The sequence below is a fragment of the Microcebus murinus genome, chromosome 2, assembly GCF_040939455.1.
Source record: "Microcebus murinus isolate Inina chromosome 2, M.murinus_Inina_mat1.0, whole genome shotgun sequence".
Lineage (NCBI taxonomy): Eukaryota > Metazoa > Chordata > Mammalia > Primates > Cheirogaleidae > Microcebus > Microcebus murinus.
The window spans coordinates 113,638,418-113,663,097 of NC_134105.1; the positions used below are offsets into that span (position 1 = coordinate 113,638,418).

General features: G+C 39.4%; 1 pseudogene; it reads right to left on the minus strand.

Annotated features, from left to right (window-relative positions):
- Positions 1-10,992: 10,992 nt before the first annotated feature.
- LOC105860487 (sorting nexin-18 pseudogene) lies at positions 10,993-13,906 on the minus strand (annotated as a pseudogene).
- Between the last annotated feature and the right edge of the window lie 10,774 nt (positions 13,907-24,680).

A 24,680-nucleotide genomic window follows, 5' to 3' on the forward strand; every position in this document is an offset into this window, starting at 1 on the left:
TCAGTAGAGATTTTTACCAATTGACATTACCACCAGCTATGTGAGGGGAGTGCCTGTTTCTTTACATTGTTGTGAATATAGATAATATGTTTCCAAACATTTTGATCTTATATCCTCTAATTAGTTAAAAAAAAAAGGTAACTTGTTATAGTTTTAATTTTCATTTCTTTTATGAATGAGATCGAGCATCTCTTTGTTTTTATGAGACACCTTTAATTCACTTACTGTTTATGTTCTTTGTTCTTTTTAAAAATTGAGTTGTTGACCTTTTATTGATTCGTAGGAGCTCGTTAGACATTAATTAGCCTCTGTCTGTTACTTAAATGGGACTTTTTTAAAAGCTAGTTTGTCAATTTCCTCTGACCTTATAAGTGGTATCTTTCCCCAATAATTTAACAAATTTTATGTAGACTTTATCAGTCTTTAAAAAAAGTCTTCTCAATTTTCATTTGACAAAAGAAAGCTTTTTCTATATATTCTATTTTTTAAATTTTAGTTAATGGCTTGGCTATTTTATTTTTCTGAAAAAAACATATACATTTTCTCTTTAGTTTTATTATTGTGCTCTAACTTATTCATTTCTGTTTTCATCTATAATGTTTTCTTCCTTATGCTTTTTAGAATTATTTTATAGTTTTTTTCCTTACCTTCTTGAGTTATTTTATTTTTATTCTTTCATATTGATTACTGTAAGTTTATTTAAGTATATTTTCTTATTTATTATTAAAATATTATGTAAATAATATTTTATTTAATATAATTACACAATGTCTTCTAGCACTGCATATAGATTTTGACAGTGCTTTGATCATTGTTATTTTGTTGATAACATATGATTTCACTTTTTCTCTTTCAACTAAGAGTTGCATAAAAAAGGCTTTCTTAATTTTTCTAATAAATTTCTAGTTTTATTGCATCATAATCAGAGAATGTTGACTATATTCTGTCCACATTTTGGAATATATGTTGAGACTTTCTTTGGGCCTCATAAATGGTCAATATTTGTAAATATCTCTTGAGTTTTTTGGGGTTCTGAAAAAATTATAGTCTCAGTTTTCATAGAGTTATGCATAGATATAGAGATAGACAATATCAAGGTTCTCCAGAGAAATAGAACCAATTGGATGTGTGCATATATAATATATATAGACAGATTTATTTTAAAGAATTGGCTTATGTGATTGTGGAGGGTAGCACTGGAGGCTGGAGACCCAGGTGCAGTTTGAGTCCAAAGGCAATCTGCTGGCAGAATTCCATCTTGCTCAGGGGAGGTCAGGCTTTTTTCTATGAAGGTCTTCAACTGATTGGATGAGGCCCACCCACATTATGGGTGATAATCTGCATTACTGAAAGCTTACCGATTTAAATGTTAATCTCATCTAAAAAACATCTTCACAGGAACATCCAGAATAATGTTTGACCGAATACCTCAGTGCTATGGTCCAGCCAAGTTGTCAGATAAAAATGAACCATCACAACTATATATATTATATTATATAGAGTACATATGTATATATATGGTATGTGTATATTTTTGTTTTATCTATTTTGTTCTAGCAGTCATTTTTGTGTCTATAACTTTATATAATATGCAAATCTATGCAGATAGTCTCTTGATTATCTTCAATAAGCAAAAACTATTTTTTATACTTCCTCTTTCTCCCCTTATCCTTCCTCTTCTACACCATTCGATTTCCATTTACTGTGCAATTCTTTTAGTGTTTAACTTCCTATTTTTCCAATGGGCTTATACATCTGCAGCTTGGGTTAGCAGCTTTAAATAGTATATTTTTTTCACCTGACTATCAAAAATAAAGAAATCAACACTTAACACTACCTGCCACCATTCTTCCTCACATATTCTCCTAAACATTGTTAGTTATTTCATACTACATTGTAAAGCCAAAGGTTCATGACATTTCTTTCTGTTCTGCAACTATGATGTCCACAGCTGGTTTAGACTGTCTTAAAGTTATGGGTTCAATCTCATTGCTTGCTTGCTTTATGCTGCAATTTCTCCCTTAATTTTTTACTTTTTAAAATTTTTTTAAAAAATTAGTTTATTATACCATGAACCTTGTCAGAAATAGGAACAAAGTCAAGCAAGATATACTACATCAAACTATAACATTTAACATATACATCTAAGTAGACATATCAAGTGCAATACAACCAAGCGAAGTTTCATCTGAAAATGCAAATGTTCCAGATTATTAAAGCCCCATCTGTCCTTTGAAGCACAATTTAGACGGTTTATCAAAAAGCTATGGGCAATTATTCTCTCCTCCCCTAGTCCAATTTCTTAATTGGATGAAGTTTGTCCTCATACTTTCTTCAAGAAGAACTGATGGTAAGTATTCTCTGAGTTCTAACATATTCATAAAAGACTTTTTTGCTGTTTTATTATTGGGTCACATCTTTCCTCAAGGACTTTGGAAGCACTTATCACTTCACTGGTTTTGTTTTTTCTTTTCTTATTTGCTCAGCCCAATTATCACTTAGCCTGATTATTGTTTAGCCTGGTTTTCTTTCTCTGTTTAGGTGACCCAACCTTTTTGTCTAGCTGCCAAAGGATTCTTTGCTTTGAGGTCTAGTAACAGCATTTCTGCTATTGGTCATGGAACAGTTTGTCTTTCAATGGGCAGAGCCAACATTTCTTTGATTACTGTAAAGTTTTATTTAACTGTATTTTAAAAATAATGTTTTTGTCCCTTTATTTGTATCAAAATCTTTTAAGTCACTCCTTATGTGTATCTTTTTTTAATTTTTTAATTTATTTTGTTATTTTTTTACTTTTCTTTTTTTTAACTTTTTAAAAAATATTAAATAATTTACTTTTTTTGTTTATTGTATTTTTTTTTCTTTTCAGGGACAAGTTAGGAGTTGATCCTTATGTGTATCTTTCATATTGCTTTTTTCTCTCTGTAATCCTCCTCAAGTATTTATTTACTTTGATTTCATTTTTTAAAAATTTCTGCCCCATTTTGTTTACTTTTTCTCACTCCTGTCCTTCATGTCCTTTGCTATGTTTTCAGTTGGGTTTCTTTGTATTTATTATGCTTTCAATTTGCTTTTTGGTTCTGTGGTAGTTTTCACATGTTTTTTTTTTTTCCCCAGCTTGTATTTCAACTTCTGTCTTGCCACATCTTCCCTGAACTCTTAAATCTCTATTCTAAAGACTTGTTTTTAAGCTTCATTATTATTATTATTATTATTATTATTTTTAACTTATCTGTATTTGTTACAAGTTTTAAGTGGATTATGACTGGAACACTACATGTCTATTCACAAGCCTCACTTTTCAAAACAGTTTTACAACACATATGGGTAGGGCTTATAATTTTGCTCCTCTAAACAATACTTCCTTGGAAAACCAGCCCTGTGTAGAGTTTCACGTTGCTTTCCTTTAAACACACTTATTTCTAGAGGACTAGTAGTACATGCAGATTATTGTTATTTTTTGATTATGACATGGTAAAACTTTCATCTGCTTTGTTGTAAGAGTTTTCTTATGCATGCGTTTTCAAGTGCTTTTTGCTTTTCCTACTTTTTAATTCTTTTTTCTTTTAGTGCATTTATGGCCCTTGTACTCATTCCTTTAAATTAATAATCATCTTTGAATTAGGCGAACCCCTTCTGGATGAACTGTGTGCAGATTTGTGTCTGGGAGGCGCCAGAGCCCTGTTCCAGGCCAACAGGAATCTTTCTCATGACAGGATTGTGTGAGTGTGTGTTCCTCCTGTCTTTGTTTCTCCCCAGCCAAACTAGATTGGCACGGCAGGATGTTCCCAATATAGAGTCTCTCTCTTTCCTCCTGCCATCCTGACAGACTGCTTCTTGAAACATAGCTTGTTTTTTTTATTCCTGTTCAGCTCCACCTTCCCAACTTCTCAAGGCTATGTATCAAAACGGATGTATAGAAAATCCTGCTTGCAGACTGCGATTTTGCCCCTTAGGGTGTGCCCATGTTTGAGAACCCTTGTCTGCTAGCTTTGCCTAATCTCTGAAGTCATGAGCATCTTCTCTTGGTCCTTGATGCACCCCTGTGAGGCCTTTACTATTATTTGTGAACTACTTTGTATAGTGCAGTTCAGGATCACATAGGAATCCTTGTTTTATCAAACAGACAGAAATTTGCTTTCTTGTTTGATTTTTTCAAGGTTTCCTGAGAGAGGGGACAATGATCTCTGCCTCTCCATCAAACCTGAAGTCTGTTCTTCATAGCATAGATTTGTATGTCTGGCCTTCAGAAGGGATTGGCCCTAGCCAAACCCTGGGATAGTCCCTAATGATCCCTGCTTCCCAACACACCTGTGTAATCCCTCTCCTTGTCAGACAGGGCCCGTGGCTTGCTTCCTACCAACAGAATATGGCAAAGATGATGGGATACTATTTTCAAGGTTATGTTACCTAAGATTGTCAGTTGTCATGCTAGGAGACCCTAGATGTGTTTGAGGAAGCAAGAAGCCATGTGGTGGAGGCCCATGTATCAAAGACCTGAGGATGGCTTCCAGCTAGAAACCATCTAGGAACTGAGAGTGATCTCAGACCAACAGCTGGAAAGAAAGTGAGGCCATTCTGATATCCCATAGGGACCTGAATCCTGCCAACACCCAAGTGTACTTGGCCATGAATCTTTCCCTAATCAAGCTTCGAGCTGAGACCACAGCCCTGGCAGACACTTTAATTGCAACTTTGCAAGGACCTAGCCAGTCTGTATCTGGATTCCTGACCCACGGCAACTGTGAGATAATAAACGAGTGTTGTTTTAGTTGCTAAGTTTGTTATAATATTATCACACGTGGGTAGATACCTAATACAGCATGCCAGGGCTATGTTGGAAACTGACTGTGGCCAGCAGTTCTGCAGGTCCTGGAAGGACACCACCAGGTCTGACCTCATCAGGCTTATTGCTTAGAGTTGAAGAACACTGGTTTTGCAATCAAATGCCAGGCCAAGCTTAGGTCAGCTGGATGTCAGGTCAATTAGGAGCTACGTGTCCCGGGATGAGTTGCTTAATCTATCTGAGCTTCAAATCCCTCACTTTTAAAATACAAGTGATAACTGAACTCAGGGTTAAGACAGAGGGTTAAGGCAGAGGCTTAAACAGGATTAATAAAATGAAATGCTTTACATAGTCCTAGGCAGGAAAATAAATGATCAATGAGAACCAGTCTTGCTGTCCAAGAAGTGCTGTGAGGTGCTGGTTCCTGGTGACTGCAGACTTGCTGGCAACTTCCAGGGTTTGATTTTTCTCAGGGAAGATTTCTAGAGTGGAAGGGGCACCTGGACTTAGAGTCAGAAGCCCTAGATTTAAATCCTCTTCGGGCCACTGGTGAGCTGGGTGACAAGTCCCCCCATTTCACAGAGCTGATTCCCCCCACTGAAATCAATGGTGTTTGTGCCTGCTTATGTCAAAAAAGGGCCAAGGGAATAGATGTATATCTAATGTTTTGTGAGTAGCAATAGGCTACGCAAATATATGCATTATTACTGTTAATAAAAATACTACCTTATAAAATGGTCTTTTATTTTTTTATTTTTTATTTTTTTGAGACACAGTCTCGCTTTGTTGCCCAGGCTAGAGTGAGTGCCATGGCATCAGTCTAGCTCACAGCAACCTCGAACTCCTGGGCTCAAGCAATCCTGCTGCCTCAGCCTCCTGAGTAACTGGGACGACAGGCATGCGCCACCATGCCCAGCTAATTTTTTTCTATATATATTAGTTGGCCAATTAATTTCTTTCTACTTATAGAAGAGACGGGATCTCACTCTTGCTCAGGCTGGTTTCGAACATCCTGACCTGGAGCAATCCGCCCGACTCGGCCTCCCAGAGTGCTAGGATTACAGGCGTGAGCCACTGCGCCCGTAAAATGGTCTTAACCCTGAGTTCAGTTATTACTTGTATTTTAAAATCTTGGCATCTGTGGCCAAGCCAGGAGAGGAGCTAGCTCAGACCACTCAGAAAGTGGCACAGACACGGGAAGGTGGCTGAAAGCTCGGGCTCCAGAGCAGGACCTCCCGGGTTAAAACACCCCTCTGCTACCAACTGACTGTGAAGCCTTGGGACGTTATTCCTCTGTTTAGGCTTCAGTTTTCTCTGCTGTAAAATGAGGCAACAGGTGCCACTCATCTTATAGGGCTGTTTTGAGCATCTGAGCACTATGAATTCTAAATCTCAGCAAAAGGTCTAGATAGTAAGTGCTCAGTATGTATTAATGGAAGTCATTATTCTCTCATTCCTATTTTATCATTAGGAATCAGAAAATGTCAGTCTCAGTTACTATTAAACTTCCTTCGTGTCTACATTTTTGGTGGGGGAATGAAGTTCACTTTTATTCCCATTCAGCCGGCTGGCATTTCCTGTTTGTTTGCCTGTGAGGATTTCACAGTAACTAAGGGGAGGACTAATTTTGCCCAAATCAAGTACAATAAAGGATATCAAGAAACTACTTAAATTCAATTTGTGATTTAGTCTGCTCTCTTGAAGTAAATGATGACTAATAAAGGATTTTAAATTGGTATGGGGAAGAAGTTACAAAGATAAATGCTCACTGAATCTAAAAAATAAAAGTTCATTGTTTTAGAATAAAATGGCATAAATTTCCCAAAGTATTTCCATTATACGAACACATCCCCTTTATTAGAAATGATTGGGGTAACATGATATTTTACGTCATTGAAAACAGGTTCCCTTTAGAAGCTAATCTCCTCATTATCCTCAGAGGCTCTGGAATCTGCTATGAGATTCAGAACTCAATTTTGAGTGACTTAGAGGAATATAACCTTCATAACTTTTCTCTCTAAATTATAGAAAATCAAAGTCTGAACGCCACTTTTAAAGTAATTTATTACTCTAGCATATCACAGTATATAACCCATTTAGAAACTAATAATTTTTCAATAACTTTAACACACCACATTAATTTTAAAAAAGATTTTCTTTCATGAATTACTATTTTATCTTTTGGTTTTCATGTAATTATAGTAAGGTTAGTTTACAACTAGAATGAAACCATAGAATATTAAAGCTACTAGGCACCCACTGAGATCTCTCATTGCATTCTCTGAGTTTGACAATTGTCCTCAGTTAGGTGTGATTTTCTGTATTTTCAAATGAGGAAACCGAGGTCAGGATAAGTTATCCAGCATGATGGCACTAGAGGAATCTGAACTCAGCTCTGCTCAAGTTCTAAGCCTTTGTTCTTTCTACCTTAGATCCTACCCATGTACTATTAGAGGATTCCTAGTGACAACCTAGCCCACTGCATGTCACACATGAAAATAACTAAGGCATAGGAAGTGAAGGGACCCATTCTGGGTTCCACTGTGGGCTGGTGGTAGGACGGAGGCTTGCTCAGTGGCAGACAAATCTGGATTGTCCTTCCCTCTGCCATCTATTAGCAATATGAGTTTAGACAATTTGTTTAATCACGTTGAGCCCTAAAATGAGCCTAAACCTACATCATAAGGGTTCTGAGGATAAATAAGATTCTATGTAGAGTACCTAGCACTATTGCTTGGTATGTGGAAAGTGATAAATTAGAGGTAACTATTTTCAGTAACTCTAATAGGCCTTAGGCCTGTGAGTTCTTAAAGGACTGGTTCTAATTTGTCATCGCTGCTGTTCAGTTATACAAGTGTGCCAATTTTATGGCCAATATACTCTATCCTATCTATCTAATTGTTTATGCATCTATGTAAACAGATCAGCCTTGCTTTAAGTAGCATAACTTACAGATAGCGTGCATTTACACACATTGCCGTGGACTGTGTGGACTCATATAGAGTGGACTCATATAGATATAGTTTTTGATGCTATTATTTCTTGGCACTGGCCACTAATTTCCTGGACCTCTTCAGAAATTTAGAGCTGCGCTTTTGCTCTTGGAAGCCCCCTGGGACCCCACTGTGCTGTTCCCTCTGACGAGAGTCAGCCGTGGCAGGTCCAGGTTCATTACTGATTCCCTGGGCTCTCTGGAAATCGGGTCCTGCTAATTTGCCTGCATCTCAGCTGCCCGAGCCCTCCCCCTTTCTGGCAGCTGCTCCCCCATGGCTTTCTGATCATATTGCAGTAGCTCCTAATTGTCCCAGGCTTCTTGCCTTTCTTTTTCTCTGTGAGTGAAGCTCAGCATGTGGATCATTTTGTATTAATCGTTTATTTAACATGCCGTCCACTTGTTAGTGGGCTTACATCTGCCTATTCTTTTCTTTTAGGCTGGGGCAGGTATATATATATATATATATATAAAGCCCCTATTATTTTTCTAATCCCTCCTGTCGTTTTTTCCCCCTCTATCCTTATGTTCCTTTGTAAGCTTTTACTGACACGGCGGATTCTAACCTTGCTCCCTTCGATTTTTCTAACTACAAATGATTGTTTAACCCCTTAATATCAGGTGCTTCATTTATAAAGACATATTGGTCTTTTCCTATTCTTCTCAGGCCCTTGCTACCCTTTATCTGCTGTTGACTTTATTTTTTTTTTTATTTCAAAATATTAAGGAGGTACAAATGTTTTTGTTACATGGATACATTGTATTATGCTGAAATCAGGGCTTTTAGAGTGCCTGTCACCAGAATAGTGTTCATTGTTACCGATAGGTAAGTTTGGTTTTTTTAAATTTATTTAAGCACATTACGAGGCTACAAATGCTTAGATTGCATGTATTGCCCTTGCCTGTCCCAAGTCAGAGATTCAAGCATGTCCATCCCCCAGATAGTGCACACTGCACCCATTAGGTGCGAATATACCCATCCCCTCCCCCTAACCTGCCCAATACCTGATGAATGTTATTACTATATGTGCACATGAGTGTTGATTGGTTAATACTAATTTGATGATGAGTACATGTGGTTGTTTTTCCATTCTTGTGATACTTCACTTAGTAGAATGGGCTCCAGCTCTAACCAGGATAATACAAGAAATGCTAGATCACCATTGTTTTTTGTGGCTGAGTAGTATTCTATGGTATACATATACCACATTTTATTAGTCCACTCATGTATTGATGGGCACTGGGGTTGTTTCTACATCTTTGAAATTGTGAATTGTGCTGATATAAACATTCGAGTGCAGATGTCTTTTTATAGAATGTCTTCTTTTCCTTTGGGTAGATGCCCAGTAATGAGATTGCTGGATCAAATTGTAGATCTACTTGTAGCTCTTTAAGGTATCTCCATATTACTTTCCATAGAGGTTGTACTAGTTTGCAGTCCTACCAGCAGTATATGAGTGTTCCTATCTCTGAACATCCATGCCAACATTTATGGTATTTTCATGGGAATTTTTGATAAAGGCCATTCTCACTGGGGATAAGTGATATCTCATTGTGGTTTTGATTTGCATTTCCCAGATGATTAGAGATGTTGAGCATTTTTTTCATATGTTTCTTGGCCGTTAGTCTACCTTCTTTAGAAGAGTTTCTGTTCATGTCCTTTGCCCACTTTTTGATAGGGTTATTTGATTTTTTGTTGCTGATTTTCCTGAATTCTATATAGATTCTAGTTATTAGCCCCTTCTTGGATGTGTAGTATAGGAATATTTTCTCCCATTCTGTAGGTTGTCTGTTTGCTCTCATGATAGTTTCCTTGACTGTGCAGAAGCTTTTTAACTTGAACAGGTCCCATTTATTTATTTTTGTTGTTACTGTGATTGCCTTTGGAGTCTTCTTTATTTATTTATTTATTTATTTTTTAAAGGCATGATAGTTTATTTTAAAAAATTGTACCACACTGATCATGATGACCAGCATACACATGATAATGGCTTTTCTCTTGGGTATTAACATTGCAGTATTTCTGTATACTGAAATGTTTCAATAGGACCAAGAACGTTAGAGAATAAAGATCTTAGATGAAAATGAACATAATAATTCTGGTGTCCTCCCCCATAGAATTTAAACTCCTTATGAAGCAGTGGCATTGTAATGTTACATAGTTATGAAGACTGAAAGTTCTCTTAGAAGTAGGCAGCATGAACTTATACTTCCTTGCATTTTCATCTTTAGTTTTTATAATTTATGTCCACCCTGGCTAAAGTACAATCATACAAGAGACCTCAGATAATTTCCATGCTACCATTGCACAATTTTAGTGATTTTACTTAAAAAAAAAAAGAAAAATCAAACCACCATCAACGTAAAGAGGCAAATAAAAGTGAATTTCAAATTATTTGAAAAGCATAGTGCTTATCTGTCCAATGTAGACTCAAACTTAAATGCTATATTTATAATTTCCGAACTTCTGTAATAAAATTAACATTTATATATATGGGTTTTGTTTATACAATTGTATTTTGCAATCAACAAGAGAAAGTTACTTTTTAAAGAGCAATATATTTGGTTACGGTTCCACATACCTGTAGTAAAGACAAAGCCACATTATGTTAAATCTGGCTCTAAGTAACCTAAGGTATAAAATTTTGACAAATATCAAAATTATGATAATCTGATCTTAAAAATTCAACCCATGAGATTATTTTTTAGAGAGTAAATGTGCTGTTGAGTTATAATTTCAATAACCTTTTCTTTTTATGACTATCTGCAAACTGACCCTTTTTTTAATCATTGTGACTCACCAATGTTTCAAACTGACCTCTTTACTTCTGTGTTACCACTTTAGTACCCAGGGATTTCTGAGGCAGCATAAGTCTGACTTCATAAAAACAGTAGATACTTTAACCTTTCAGTGATAGTTTTTAAATCTGTAAACTCAATAATCACATTATTTAGCTCAGCAATTATAAAAACATTGAGATTTGGGCATTTAAAGCCAAAATCTCTTTGTGCTTTTTAAATTAAGCTGCTTTTGAATCTTTTTGGTATTTATCAGCCATTTGTATTTCCCTTATAGTAATAAAAGAATATATTTAAAATAATTTTTAAGGTTAAATGTTCTGGGGGCTTATCAACACTTTTTTTTTTAAAACACAGTATAAATCAATTATTCTTTTCCTTCAGTATTTGGATAGTAGAAATTATTTCTGGTCCCTCCTTAGATCAACCAACACCACTTTTCATCACATAAAACACTGAAATTTACAGGCATCCCTGAAAAGTTTTTAAGTAAACGAGTGAATCACAGTGGAGTCTCAATCAGTTAACAGTGTAGATCCATTAAAAAAAAAACCAAACTGACTATTAAAAGAAAATCTTCAAGCTAAAAACAAAAACAAAACCCTCCTAAGAACTAAAACCAAGTGTGTCACTGATTCTATACTTTCATCCCCTGATTGATTAGACTCCTCCTCCGTGTTGTAAGACATGTTTGATGAAATCTTCACGCCAAGTTTTCGGGACACTCGTGTGAAGAAGCTATGCCGCTGTAGCATCTAAGGGAATATAGTGGCACCATTTCTTCCCTAATAGACTTTGTATCCAAGAAGAGCACTGAGTCTCACTCCTGTGTTCACCAGTATCTTATCAGGAGATAATACTTGCTGTGCAGATCAATGACAGCTGATACGCCCACTCCAGCCCCACTGCATACATGAGGTTATCATCAGTTTGTCATTATATGCACTGGCCTTTCCCTCTTTCAATCAGAAAAGTTGTGTCTTACTTAAAAAGGGGGGAAGGAGAGGGGAGAAATGAAAAACCAAGAGTCTAAAGGCACAAAGTCGCATAGCTGCTCTAGCTGGAGTTGTAAACAGAGAACAGGTTGAATTTAGGTAATCCCAATCTGTGAGAGTAAAAAGGCATCCACAGCAGGCTTTTATCCAGCCAGCTTCTTTGAGACCCTTTGTGGGTTTTGAGGTCTACAAAGTATGCACTATAATACCCATACTTCAAAAAGCAATAAGGCAAATAGTATAATCATTATTCCAAAAGTTACAATGGTAGTGTAGGCATACATAGTATAATTTAGTTACAATGTGTGGTACTGTTTCTATTACATAACCATATTAACTGTTTATTTCCTACATAATTATATGTTCAGCTGCGTTTCAGATGAACACAAAACCATCCTTGTACCACCACCGATAGTTGGCAATAGCTCTTTGATAGCCGTTTTTATTCTGCTGTAGAAATTATCCTTGAACTTGAAAAAAGTCCACAATCCAATGTCCAGTCATTAAACACTATCGTATTTGTGAAGAGCTTCTTCCAACTTCTGGGTCACTTTTTGGAAAAATATTATTTGTTGTTGTAAGAAATGTTGCATCTGTGATTTAAAGTCTCTTACTCGAATTTGATGGAAGTGGTGAATTTCAGCCAAAGTAGCAAAAGAAATAGTGTTACAGCGATCCTGAATGCCATCAGCCTTCTGGACTTCTATCTTCCCTTCTTCCACGTGTCGCCTACTCTCCTTAACTTTGGTAAGAGCTCCTTTCTGAACGTGGATGATGTCCGGGAAGTTGGGCAGTTGCCCCTGATACAGCGCTAACAGGTCCATGACGGGGTCCAGGTCCTGCCTGGGCTGCTCCGCGAAGAGCTCGCCGATGGCATCGTAGGCATCTCCGGTGAAGGCGATGGCCTGGTTCAGGCCCACCGAGAAGGCCTGCTGGTCCAGCTCCAAGGCCTGGCTGAGGCCGCGGAAGGACTGGCCCACCTTCTGGTACTCCTTCTTGAAGCCCGTCACCTGCTTGCGCGCGAACTCGTTGGCCGTGTGGTTGAGCTGCAGCGCGCTGTCGTCCGTCTTCTTGGTGAAGCACTTGAAGCCGTCGATCTTGCTCTCCACCTCCTGCAGGTCGAGCGCGGCAGCAGGGGGCGTGCTCAGCGTCAGGAAGAAGTTGGCGCCCACCATCTCGTCCTTCTCCGCCTTCCTCTTGCCCTGTTTCCAGGCCTTCTCGTCCGTGCTGCTGGGGCACGTCAGCAAGTGCTGGAAGACGTCGCACTGCGCCAGCACCGGGTGGCTGGCCATGTGGTTCATCCACCAGATCAAGCCCTTCCTGCGCTTGGAGATGAAGTCCTCCTCGAAGCGGCCGGTGGCCTGCTTCTCGGGCAGGTGGGGCACCGAGATGACCGGGAACTTCTCGGCCAGGCGCGCGTGCAGCCAGTCGAAGTGCTTGTAGCGCCGGTGCACGGGCACCTGCGTGTGCGTGGGCACCAGCTTGTAGGAGATGTAGCTCTTCATGCCCTTGAACTTGGTCTGCTTGGTGGGGTCGTGGATGGTGCACTGGAAGGGGTAGGGATTCTCCTGCCACTCGGGGCCGTAGGGCCCCAGCACCACGCACAGCTCGTCCCCGTCCTTCACGAAGCCCGAAGCCTCTCTGAGCACGAAGGCCTCGCCGCCGGACTCAGCGAAGGTGGAGAAGCGGTTGAGGTTGCGGCTCACGGTGGCGGAGCTCTTGGCCCCCAACGGGTGGTGCTGCGGGGGCGCCGCGGGAGCCCAGGACAGGTCGGAGCGCGTGGACAGGCGGTAGCGGCGGGCGGAGCCGCCGCCCGCCGACTAAGAGCCCTCGAAGTCCGGGTACGCGCGGCTGCCCAGCGTGCCCGGCTCATCCACCACCGTGGAGCTGTCGTCCCACTCGTCGTCCCAGTCATCGTCGCTGCCCTGGCTGGCCTGGTAGCCGCCGTAGAGCTGCTGCGGCGACGGCTGCAGGGCGCCCCCGCCGAGGGAAGCCTGCGCCCGGCGGCTGGAAGGCGTTGGGCGGCGGCTTGAAGGAGGCGGGCGGCGGGGCGGGCAGCGGCTCGAAGCCGCTGGGCGGCACGTTGGCGAGTTGGGCCGGGGCGCCTGGGCCGCCGTACCTGGCTGGGCCGGGCTCGGGGGCGCGGATCACCTGCACGTACGAGGCTGGGAAGAGGCCGCGGTGGCCTCGGCTGTTGACGCCCTCGAGCCAGCCCTCGAGCCAGCCCTCGATGTCCTGCTCGCTGCACAGGCTGAGCACCTCATGCTCCCGCAGCGAGATCTCGCCGGGGTTCTCCGACCTGAAGTCGTACAGCGCTCGGGCACGCAGCGCCATGGTCCCGGCGCCCCTGCCGGCGGTCCCGACTCCCGGTGCCCAGAGCCGGCCCGCCCGAGGGGCCCGCCGTGCTGCCCGCGCCCTGGCGCGCAGACTGGAGCCCCGAAGGCAGCGCGGACCCCTCCGCCCGGCCCGCCCGTCGCGCCCTCCCCGCCACGCAGCTCGCAGTGCGGACTGCCGGGCTGGGTCGCCGCCGCCGCCGCTGCGGCCGGGGCCTGCAGTCTTCTTTATAAATTCATTGGCTAGGCCAATGTCTGTAAAAGTTTTCCCAACATTTTCTTCTAGAATTCTTATAGTTTCATGCCTTAGGTTTAAGTCAGTTATTCATCGTGAGTTGATTTTTGTGAGAGGTGAAAGTTGCAAATGGTCTTTCAGTCTTCTACATGTGGCTATCCAGTTTTCCCAGTGCCATTTATTGAATAAGGATTCTTTTCCCCAGTGTATGTTTTTGTCTGCTTTGTCAAAGATTAGATGGCTATACGAGGATGGTTTTATATCAGTTCCACTGGTTTATGTCTCTGTTCTTGTGCTGTCGCATGCCAGTCCCATGCTGTTTTAGTTGTTATAGCCGTGTAATATAGCTTGAAGACTGGTAAATTGATGCCTTCCAATTTGTTCCTTTTGCTTAAGATTGCTTTTGCTATCATATATGGCTTTTATCATTTTTAGATAATCCAGTCTATGCCTATTTTGTTACTGATTCTTTTGTTAAGCATCAAAATTCATTTGATGAATTTTGTCAAATGCTTTTTCTGTGCCTATTGAGAGGATCATATGGTCTTTGTTTTTGCTTCTATTTATATGGTGAATTACATTTATAGATTTGTGTATGTTGAACCATTCATGCTTCTCTGGGATGAAGCCCACTTGGTTGTGATGGATTATTTTTTTGATAAGCATCTGAATTCGATTTGCTAGGATTTTGTTGAGAATTGTTTGCATCTATATTCATAAGGGACCTTGGTCTATAGTTTTCTTATTTTGTTGCATCCTATCCTGGTTTTGGTATCAGGTTAATGTTGGCTTCATTAAAGGAGTTGGGGAGGATTCCTTCCTTCTCGATGTTGTGGAATAAGTTTTGCAGGATAGGCACCAGTTCTTCTTTATAGATCAGGTAAAATTCAGATGTGAAATCATCTGATCTCTAACTTTTGTTTTTAGGAAGGTTTTTTATGTTGCTTCAATTTCAGTACTTGATATTGGTCTGTTTGAGATTTCTATTTCTTCCTGATCAAGCCTAGGGAGGTTGTGTGTTTCTAAGAATTTGTCCATTTCCTCCACATTTCCAAGTTTATGTAAGTAGAGGTTTTCATAGTATTCATAGATGATATTTTGTATTTTCATGGTATCAGTTATAATTTCTCCTTTTTCATTCCTGATTGAGATTACTAGAGTCCTTTCTTTTCTGCTTCTCATTAATCTAGCAAAGAGGCATGTCAATTTTGCTTACTTTTTCAAAGAACCAACTTTTTGTTTTATTAATCTTCTGAATAGTTTTAATTGATTTCATTTAGTTCTGCTCTGATCTTTGTTATTTATTTTCTTCTTTTGGGTTTGGGATTGGCTTGATCATCCATTTCCAGTTCTTTGAGATGATTCATTACATTGTTGATTTGTGATCTTTCTGTCTTTTGGATGTAGGCATTTATGGACATAAATTTTCCTCTCAGGACTGCTTTAGCTGTGTCCCCAGGTTTTGATAACTTGTGTCTCCTTTGTCATTTAATTCAAAGAATCTTTTGATTTCCATCTTAATGTTCTTTTTAATGCAGTAATCAATCAGTATAAGGTTGTTTAGTTTCCATGACTTTGTGTAGAGATGAGAGTTTCTGTTGGAGTTGATTTCTAATTTTATACCATTGTGGTCTGAGAAGATGCATGGTATAATTTCTATTTTGTTTTTAAATTTTTTGAGAAATGCTTTGTGGCCTAGCATATGGTCAATCTTAGAGAATGTCCCATGAGCTGATGAGAAAAATGTATATTCAGTGGTTTTAGGGTAGAATATTCTGTAAATGTCCATCAGTCCCATTTGTTCTAGAGTTCTGTTTGAGTCCATTGTTTCTTTGTTTATTTTCTGTTTGGAGGATCCATCCTGTTCTGTCAGAGGGGTGTTGAAGTCCCTGGCTATTATGATGTTGCTGTTTATCATTGTATTTAGATCCAGTAGGGTTTGCTTTATGAATCTGGGTGCACCTGAGTTAGGTATATAAATATTTATAATTGTTATATCTTCTTGTTGAATTGTACACTCCACCATTGTATAGTGACCACCTTTGTCTTTAATTGCTTTTGTTGATTTGAAGGCTAAGTTATCTGAAATCAGACCTGCTACACTAGCTTTCTTATGGCTTCCATTTGCGTGTAATATTGTTTTCCATCCCTTCACCTTGAGTCTGAATGAATCCTTGTGAGTTATATGTATTTCCTGAAGGCAGAAGATACTTGACTTGTGCAAACTTATCCATTTGGACAGCCTATGTCTCCTTAGTGGGCAGTTCAAGCCATTCATATTTATTGATAGAATTGATAAGTGGGGCAGATTTCTGTTCATCCTGTTGCATTAAACTTTGTTGTTTTGTTTTCTCTCTTGAGCCAATGTGGTATCTGGCCTTTGACCTTCAGGTATTGGATGATTTTACACTGGTGAGTGTTTATTGTGTTGATCTGTGTGTAACACTATTATGAGTACTCCTGGAGGGCAGGTCTTGTCTTGATGAATTCCCTCAGTCTTTGCTTGTCTGGGAAGGTCTTTATTTCTCCTTCCTATAAGAAACTTAGTTTTTCAGGGTACAATATTATAGGCTGGGCATCATTCTGTTTGAGAAGAGTGAGAACAGTGTCCTAGTCTCTTCTGGCTTGTAATGTCTCAGTTGACAAGTCTGCAGTTAACCAGATGGGTTTTCCTTTGTAGGTTACCTACTTCTCTCAGGTGGTAGGAGGGCTTCTTTCATGTTTATTTTGGCCAGTCTGATGATTACATGTTGTAGAGTCTTCCTGTTTGTAATGAATCTCCCAGGAGTCCTTTGAGCTTCTTGTACCTTGATATGTAGATTTTTAGCATGGCCAGGGAAATTTTCCTCCATTATATCCTCAAATAGTTTATTCAACCCTTGTGTATTTTCTTCTTCACCCTTAGGGATGCCTATAATTATCATGTTAGGCCTCTTTACATAATCCTTCATTTCTTGTAGGCTTTGCTCTTTTCTCTTGTTTCTCTCCTCGATCTCTGCAACTGACTTATTTAATTGAAAGGTGCTATCTTCAATCCCTGAGATTCTTTCTTCTGTTTGATCTGCCATATTCTTGAGACTTTCCACTATGTTTGTAATTTCTTGAATAAATTCTTCATTTCCAGAAGTTCTGTTTGATTTTTTCTTTAATATTTCAATTTCTTTAGTGAATTTTTCTTTCAAGTCCTGAATTTTTTTGGTGGTTTCTTTGTGTTGGGTATCCATTTTCTCTTGCATATCATTGAGTTTTCTTACAATGTTGAAAATTCTTCTTCTGTCATTTAAGTGTCCTGAATTTGATTGATATCCATTGCTGGAGAGCTGATGTTCCCCTTTGAGGGTGTGCTTTCTGTTTGATTCTTCATACTTCCAGAGTTCTTTTGCTGATTCCTTCTCATCTGGATCAACTGTTGCTTCTTACCTTTAGGTTTTTGTTTAGATAATGGCACACCCAGTTTAGTCTCTGAGCCAGTAGGAAGTGTTTGTGGGTGAGATTTGACCACACCTTGTATGATAGGTCAGTAAGTGCAATAAAAGTGTATGCAAATTGACCTTCCTGTCAGTAGGTGGTGCTTTCTGGGAAGAGCAAGCTGCAGTGTTGGTTTTGGGTTCTGTAACCAGCTCTGATTCCTCTGGTGAGGCACTATAGTGCCTCAGGTGGTGGGAGGGGCCCTGGGACTTCCAGGTGTGTCCTTATTCTCCACCTCAGCATGGCAGATGGGGGAGTGAGGCTGGGTGTGGCTGGGTTGGGCGAGCCTGCCCTCAAACTTCATAGATGCTTTTAGCAGGGGTCAAATGTCCATTTTCTGCTTCTGGAAAAAGCTACCGGGGGGGGGCGCTGAAATGGCCCCACTCAACCAAAAAGTCTGGGTATGGAGGTGGGGCTGTCGGAGACCTGCAGTCTGGAACAGGCCTTGCTCCTTTCCACCCTCCCCTATTCCATGGTTTCTTTTGGGCCTCTGCTGGCAGACAAGATCTCAAGCCAACGGATCTCCCCTGACTGTGATATGAGCTGGAAGTTTCCCTACCCAGGATCTCAGCCTGAGCTGGGAGCACAGCCCTCCCATGGGAGGAGGGTTGCACCTAGAACATGCTGCAGCTAGGGCCCACTCTGATCTGCCCCTGAAGACACATGCAGCTCAGTAGACTAGTTCACAAATATCTCTTCTGTGTTCCCAGGTAGTGCAATTAGAGACCTAGGTGTACAGGATCTGGCTTGCAGGCCTGTTACCCAGGCCCCAGAGATCAATCCCTGACTCTGCCAGGGAGAAGAATGCTGGTTTCAAGTAACTCATGGGGTGCCCAAGCTGTATAAATGTCTCTCCACCTCTGGATTTTCCCTGTTCTGTGGGAGTCACCAGGCAAGCAGTACCTGGGAGGGCAGGCCAGTGGGGAGTTTACAGTCTGAGTACCCCTCAGCCCACTGCAGAGGCTCAAAAGGAAAAGTCCCATTCCCTATGGATGCCTCCAGGTGGTGGCTAAATTGTCTCTCTAGATAGTCATTAGCAGGGGAGGAGGAGGGGAGAATGAAGCAATATGGCACCTGCCTATTAGCTTGAGTCTGTAGGGCAGAAGGTGCCTCAAAGGGAGCTGGGAGCCTCATGCCTTGTCCACAAGAGGTTCACCACTCATTGGCAGCGGCCATCTCTGGGCTGGTGCTGGCATGTCTCTCCAGTAGCTTAGGAGCTCACCAGCAGTTTGAGATGCAAGGGAGGGAAAATTTACTACTCCACCCACCCTTGTCCCTGGTCTGCAAGCCTCTTGGGGTTTAGACCCTGCCAATACCTTCCTCCTTCCAGTTCTTCTCTGCAACTTCTTCCCATGGAGTCTCCTGTAGTTTCAGGAATCCTTCCTTCTGACCCTTATCCAATCTATGTTTGTCTGCCTGTTTGTTTTTTTCACTTTCATCTAAAATCTATCTTTCTTGCAGAGACACTCTGGCTGGAGATTTTTCTTGTCCACCACCTTGCTGAAAGTGATGGGTAAATTTTTATCCTCCTTTCCCCTTCTTGGTTTCTAATGTCCTTTACATCTCTTTGTGCCTGTGTGTGTCTGTGGATTAGCTCCCACTTATTAGTGAGAATATGTGGTGTTTGTTTTTCCATTCCTAAGATACTTCACTTAGGACAATGGTCCCCAGTTCCATCCAAGTTGCTGCAAATGATATTATTTCATTTCTTTTTATGGCTAAATAGTATTCCAGGGCATATATTACCATATTTTCTTTATACACTCATGAATTAATAAGCATTTAGGTTGATTCCATATCTTTGCAATTGTGAATTGTGCTGTGATAAACATTTGAGGGCATACATCTTTTTGATAAAATGACTTCTTTTCCTTTGGGTAGATACCCAGTAGTGGGATTGCTGGATAAAATGGTAGGTCTATATTTATTTATCTGAAGAATCTTCATACTGTTTTCCACAGAGGTTATACTAATTTGCAATCTCACCAACAGTGTATAAACATTCCTTTCTCTCAGTATCCATGCCAGCATCTACTGCATTTTGACCTTTGAATATGGTCATTCTGATAGGGGTAAGGTGATATCTCATTGTGGTTTTAATTTTCATTTCCCTGATGATTAGTGAAGTTGAGCATTTCTTTATATGTTTGTTGGCCATTTGTCTACTTTCTTTTGAAAAACTTCTGTTCCTGTCATTTGTCCACTTTTTGTTGGGGTTGTTTGCTTTTCTCTTGCTGATTTATTTGAGTTTGTTGTAGATTCTGGATATTAGTCCTTTGTCGAATGTATAGTTTGCAAATATTAGCTCCCATTCTATAGGTAGTGTATTCACTTGATTGATAATTTCTTTTACTATGCATAAGCTTTTAAATTTAATTAAGTCCTACTTATTTATTTTTGTTGTTGCTGTATTTGCCTTTGGGGATTAGTCATAAATTCTTTTCCTAGGCCAATGTCTAGAAGAGTTTTTCTTATGTTTTCTCCTAGAATTTTTATGGTTTCATGCCTTAGATTTAAGTCTTCATCTTCTCTTAATTTTTGTATGTGGTGAGACACAGGGGTCCTGGTTCATTCTTCTGCATGTGGCTATCTAGTTTTCCCAGTGCCATTTATCGAATAGGGCACCCTTTCCGCCATGTATGTTTTTGTCTACCTTGTCAAGGATCAATTGGCCATACCTATATGGTTTTGTTTCTGGGTTTTCTATTCTGTTGCATTGGACCATGTCTTTATACCAGTACCATGCGGAACCTTGTAATATAATTTGAAGTCAGGTAATGGGATGCCTCCAGATTTGTTCTTTTTGCTTTAGATTGCTTTTGGGTTCTTTTATGGTTCCAAATGAAGTTTAGGATTATTTTTTCTAGATCTGTGAAATATGACATTGGTATTTTGATGGGAATCTTATTAAATCTTTAACTTACTTTGAGTAGTATGGACATTTTAATAATGTTTATTCTACCAATTCATGAGCATGGGATGTTTTTTCACTTGTTTGTGTCAGCTATTTCTTTCATCAGTGTTTTGGAATTCTCCCTATAGAGATCTTTCCCTTCCTTGGATAAGTATATTCCTAGGTATTTAATTTTCTTTATAGCTATTGTAAATAGTATTGAGTGCTTAATTTGCCTCTCAGGTTGGCTGTTATTAGTATATAGAAATGCTACTGATTTGTGTACATTGATTTTGTACCCTGTGACTTTGCTAAATTTATTTATCAATTCTAGGGGTCTTTTGGCAGAGTCTTTAGGGTTTTCAAGATACAAGGTCATATCATTGGCAATCAGGGATAGTTTGACCTCCTATTCACCAATTTAGATGCCATTTAATTCTTTCTTTTGTCTGATTACTCTGCCTAGGACATCTAGTATTATGTTGAATGGAAGAGGTGGCAGTAGGCACCCTTCTCTTATTCCAATTTTTAGGGAAAATGCTTTCAACTTTTCCTCATGCAGTATGATGTTGGCCTTGGGTTTGTGGAACTCTGGAAAAAAGGGACCTACAAACATTTATAAGACATTCTATCCCCAAACTACAGAGTATACATTCTTCTCATCAGTATATGGGTCATTTTCCATGGTTGATCATAACTTAGGCCACAAAACAAGTTTCAGAAAATTCAGAAAAATTGAAATCATACCATGTATCTTATCAGACCACAGTGGAATAAAATCAGAAATCAATTCTAAGAGAAACTCTCAAATTTACACAAAAGCCATGGATATTATACAAACTATTTCTGAATGATTCTTGGGTCAATGATGAAATTAAGATGGAAATCAAGATTCTTTGAACTGAATGACAAAGGGGACACAAACTTTCAAAGTCTATGGGATAAAGCAAAAGAAGTGCTAAGGGGAAAGTTCATAGTCTTAAATGCTTACATAAAAAGACAGAAAGATCCCAGATTAACAAACTAAGGTCACATCTCAAAGAATTAGGAAAAGAAAAATAAACTAAACCCAAAGACAGAAGAAGAAAGGAAATAACAAAGCTCAGATCAGAACTAAAGGAAATGGAACCAAAATCACAATACTAAAGATCAATGAAACAAAATGTTGGTTCTTTTAAAAGATAAAAAAGTCAATAGAACACTAGCCAGTTTAACCAGAAATAGGAGAGAAAGGACTTAATTAAGCTCTATCAAGAATGAAGAAGGAGACATTACAACTGATACCATCAAAATACAAAATATCAATAGTTAATACTATGAAAACCTCTGTGTACACACATTAGAAAACCTAGAGGAAATTGATAAATTCCAGGACACACACAACCTCTCAATCCTGAATCAGAAAGAAATAGAAATTCTGAAAAGACCAACAACAAGCAGTGAGATTGAAGCATTAATAAAAAATTTCTCAACAGAAAAAAAGCCCTTGACCAAATGGATTCACAACTAATTTATACAAGATCTACAAAGAAGAACTTGTATTTATCCTCAGAAATTATTCCATAACATTGAGAAAGAGGGAATCCTCCCTAACGTATTCTATGAAGCCAGTATCACCTTGATACCAAAGCCAGGAAAGAATGCAACAAAAAAGAAAACTACAGACCAATATCCTTTGTGAACATAAATGTAAAAGTCCTCCATGAAAAAACAAAAAACAAAAAAAAACACTAGCAAATTGAATTCAACATCACATTGAAAAGATAATTCACCATGAACAAGTGGGTTTCATTCCAGGGATGCAAGCATGGTTCAACATACACACATAAATCAATGTGATTCACCATATAAACAGAAGCAAAAAAAAAAAAAAAAAAAAAAAAGACCATATGATTATTTCACCTTTTTATGATAAAAACTAGGCATACTTTAAAATTATATGCAAACTTAAAACTAAGCATACTTTAAAATCATACTTTTATGATAAAAACTAGGCATACTTTAAAATTATAAAAGCTGTACAATGACATTAGCTCTTAACTTTAAAAGAACTTCCTTGTTTATCCCTGAATGAGTCAGAAAAATAAGGAGAGTACACAGAGGCTGCTTCACTTTGTATTTGATGCTTATGATCTATATATATTCTATTTTGATATCATCTCCATATCCAACTATGTCTGTATATATATATATATATATATACATATATATATATATATATATATATATATATATATATATATATATACCAATACTATATAAAACTTTAGTTGATGTAGAATAGGGCAGCCTGGGAGAAGACTGGGAATGGTGAATGTTGAGAAAACCAGGTGTAGGAGCCTACATCCATAGCTATATAGCAGAGTCCCTAACTTCCCAGGTGGTGGCAGGAATAGAAGATTGTCATCTTGCTCTGGTCCTATCCAGGTTATAACATTGTACATAAACCTTCAGGATTGTAAAACATGGTAGAGTTCAGGAACTTACTGTCCTGAAATGCGCCCTCCATCTCAGCTAAGAAAAGTTCTCCTTCCCCTTAAAGGCCCATTGCTATTTCAAATATCACCTCTCCATGGAGTCTTCCCTGATGGCATCTGAGAATCACAGGGGCATTTATTATTTGAGTCTCAGGGTTTGGCACTCGATCAGATTGTTTTTCATCTTTTTGTGTACTCTTTTATAGTGTATTTATTTTCCTGCCTAATTGTTTAGTATTATAGTTTGTAACTCCTAAAAAATGCTACAAATTACTTAAAGGTTGAGCTGCTAATGTTTAGGCATCTTTCACCCTTTCATTTTAATATACTACTAGAGTCTTTAATCTATCTCATAATGCCCTGGGGACCTGTATTAAAAAAAAAAAGTTCTCAATCTTTCCCCAGCCCAGATGAATCAGAAACTTCAAGGGTGGGTACCTGAAATCTCCTATTTAAAAATGTAAACTCCTAGGGCTCTCATGATGTCAACTAAAATTTGCTACTTTGTAGAGGTCTCTAAAACTGCTTTCAGATTTCTCTCCTTTTCTATTATTACTATCATCTCACTAAGCCAGGCCTATATCACCCAAAATACATATGTGGCGCACACACACACACTTTATTTTTTAAATGTGATATTTGAACACCTAACAGATATCAATGAGCATTTAGAAGTGTGCCAGTCATAGCAGCAGATGTAGAGATTCATAAACCACAACCTCTGTCCTTGATGAGTTAACATTGCAGAGAGGCAGACACCTGTCCACATCACACTATTATAGGACAAGGCCAGGAACAAAAACATGACCACCTCAAGGTTGTGCTTGGAATGCAAGTATTGTAGTTTAAGTGCTATTTGTCTAACGTGTCCCAGGAATAGCAGGCTTGAAGTTAATGTCTTCTATTTCAGTGGTGGAAGAGATGCATCTAAGCAAAAAGAAAACAAAGGGAAGGACATCCATTCTTGGTTATTTTCCATCAGACTAACACTTCCTCTGTGACTCAGATCTGAGTACATCAGCCTTCCATCACAGGTTAAGCACAAGTAGGCCTAACTCAGTACCTGGCGCACAGCAGGCAATTAGGAGTGGCTTCTTGGCTGGCTGAGACCTCTTTGCTAGGTTCATGGCCAGAAGAGAAAGCTGTCCCCACATCCACTCAAGACCTGGGCTTGGGGTAGACTGTAAAAACATGTGCTGTCTGGTCTCAGGAATAAATTCTTGTATAGTGACACTACTGATTCATGACAACCTGAGATACATAGGAGGTTGGCAATTTTTCCTGACCCCATCAGCATTCTCATTTCCTGAAACGCAGCCTGTCATTTCAGAATATCTAACACTTCAAAACAGCTTATTGTGGTGGTGCCATGGCAACAACAACAATAACAGAGGCTTTCCCCCATTTGTACCAAACATGAGCTAGAGGTGTTTGAAGAGCAAATAGAAACAGTCTGTAGTTCATTCGGGAAGACATTTAAAGAAATTGGCAGGAGTAATTTCTGCCCTTACAAACTGACAAAATTGATTTCTCTCCTCTGTCTTGTGTGTGTGTGAGCCCTGATGTGGTGAGCATGGACTCTGGGTGGCTGGCTTTCTGAGTCATCTTTTCTCTCTTTGTCCCTCACATAAACATTGTTTCGTGGTGATGTGGAGGAATATTTATGCTAATGCTTTGGCTATGGGTAACGTTTTGGTCATAA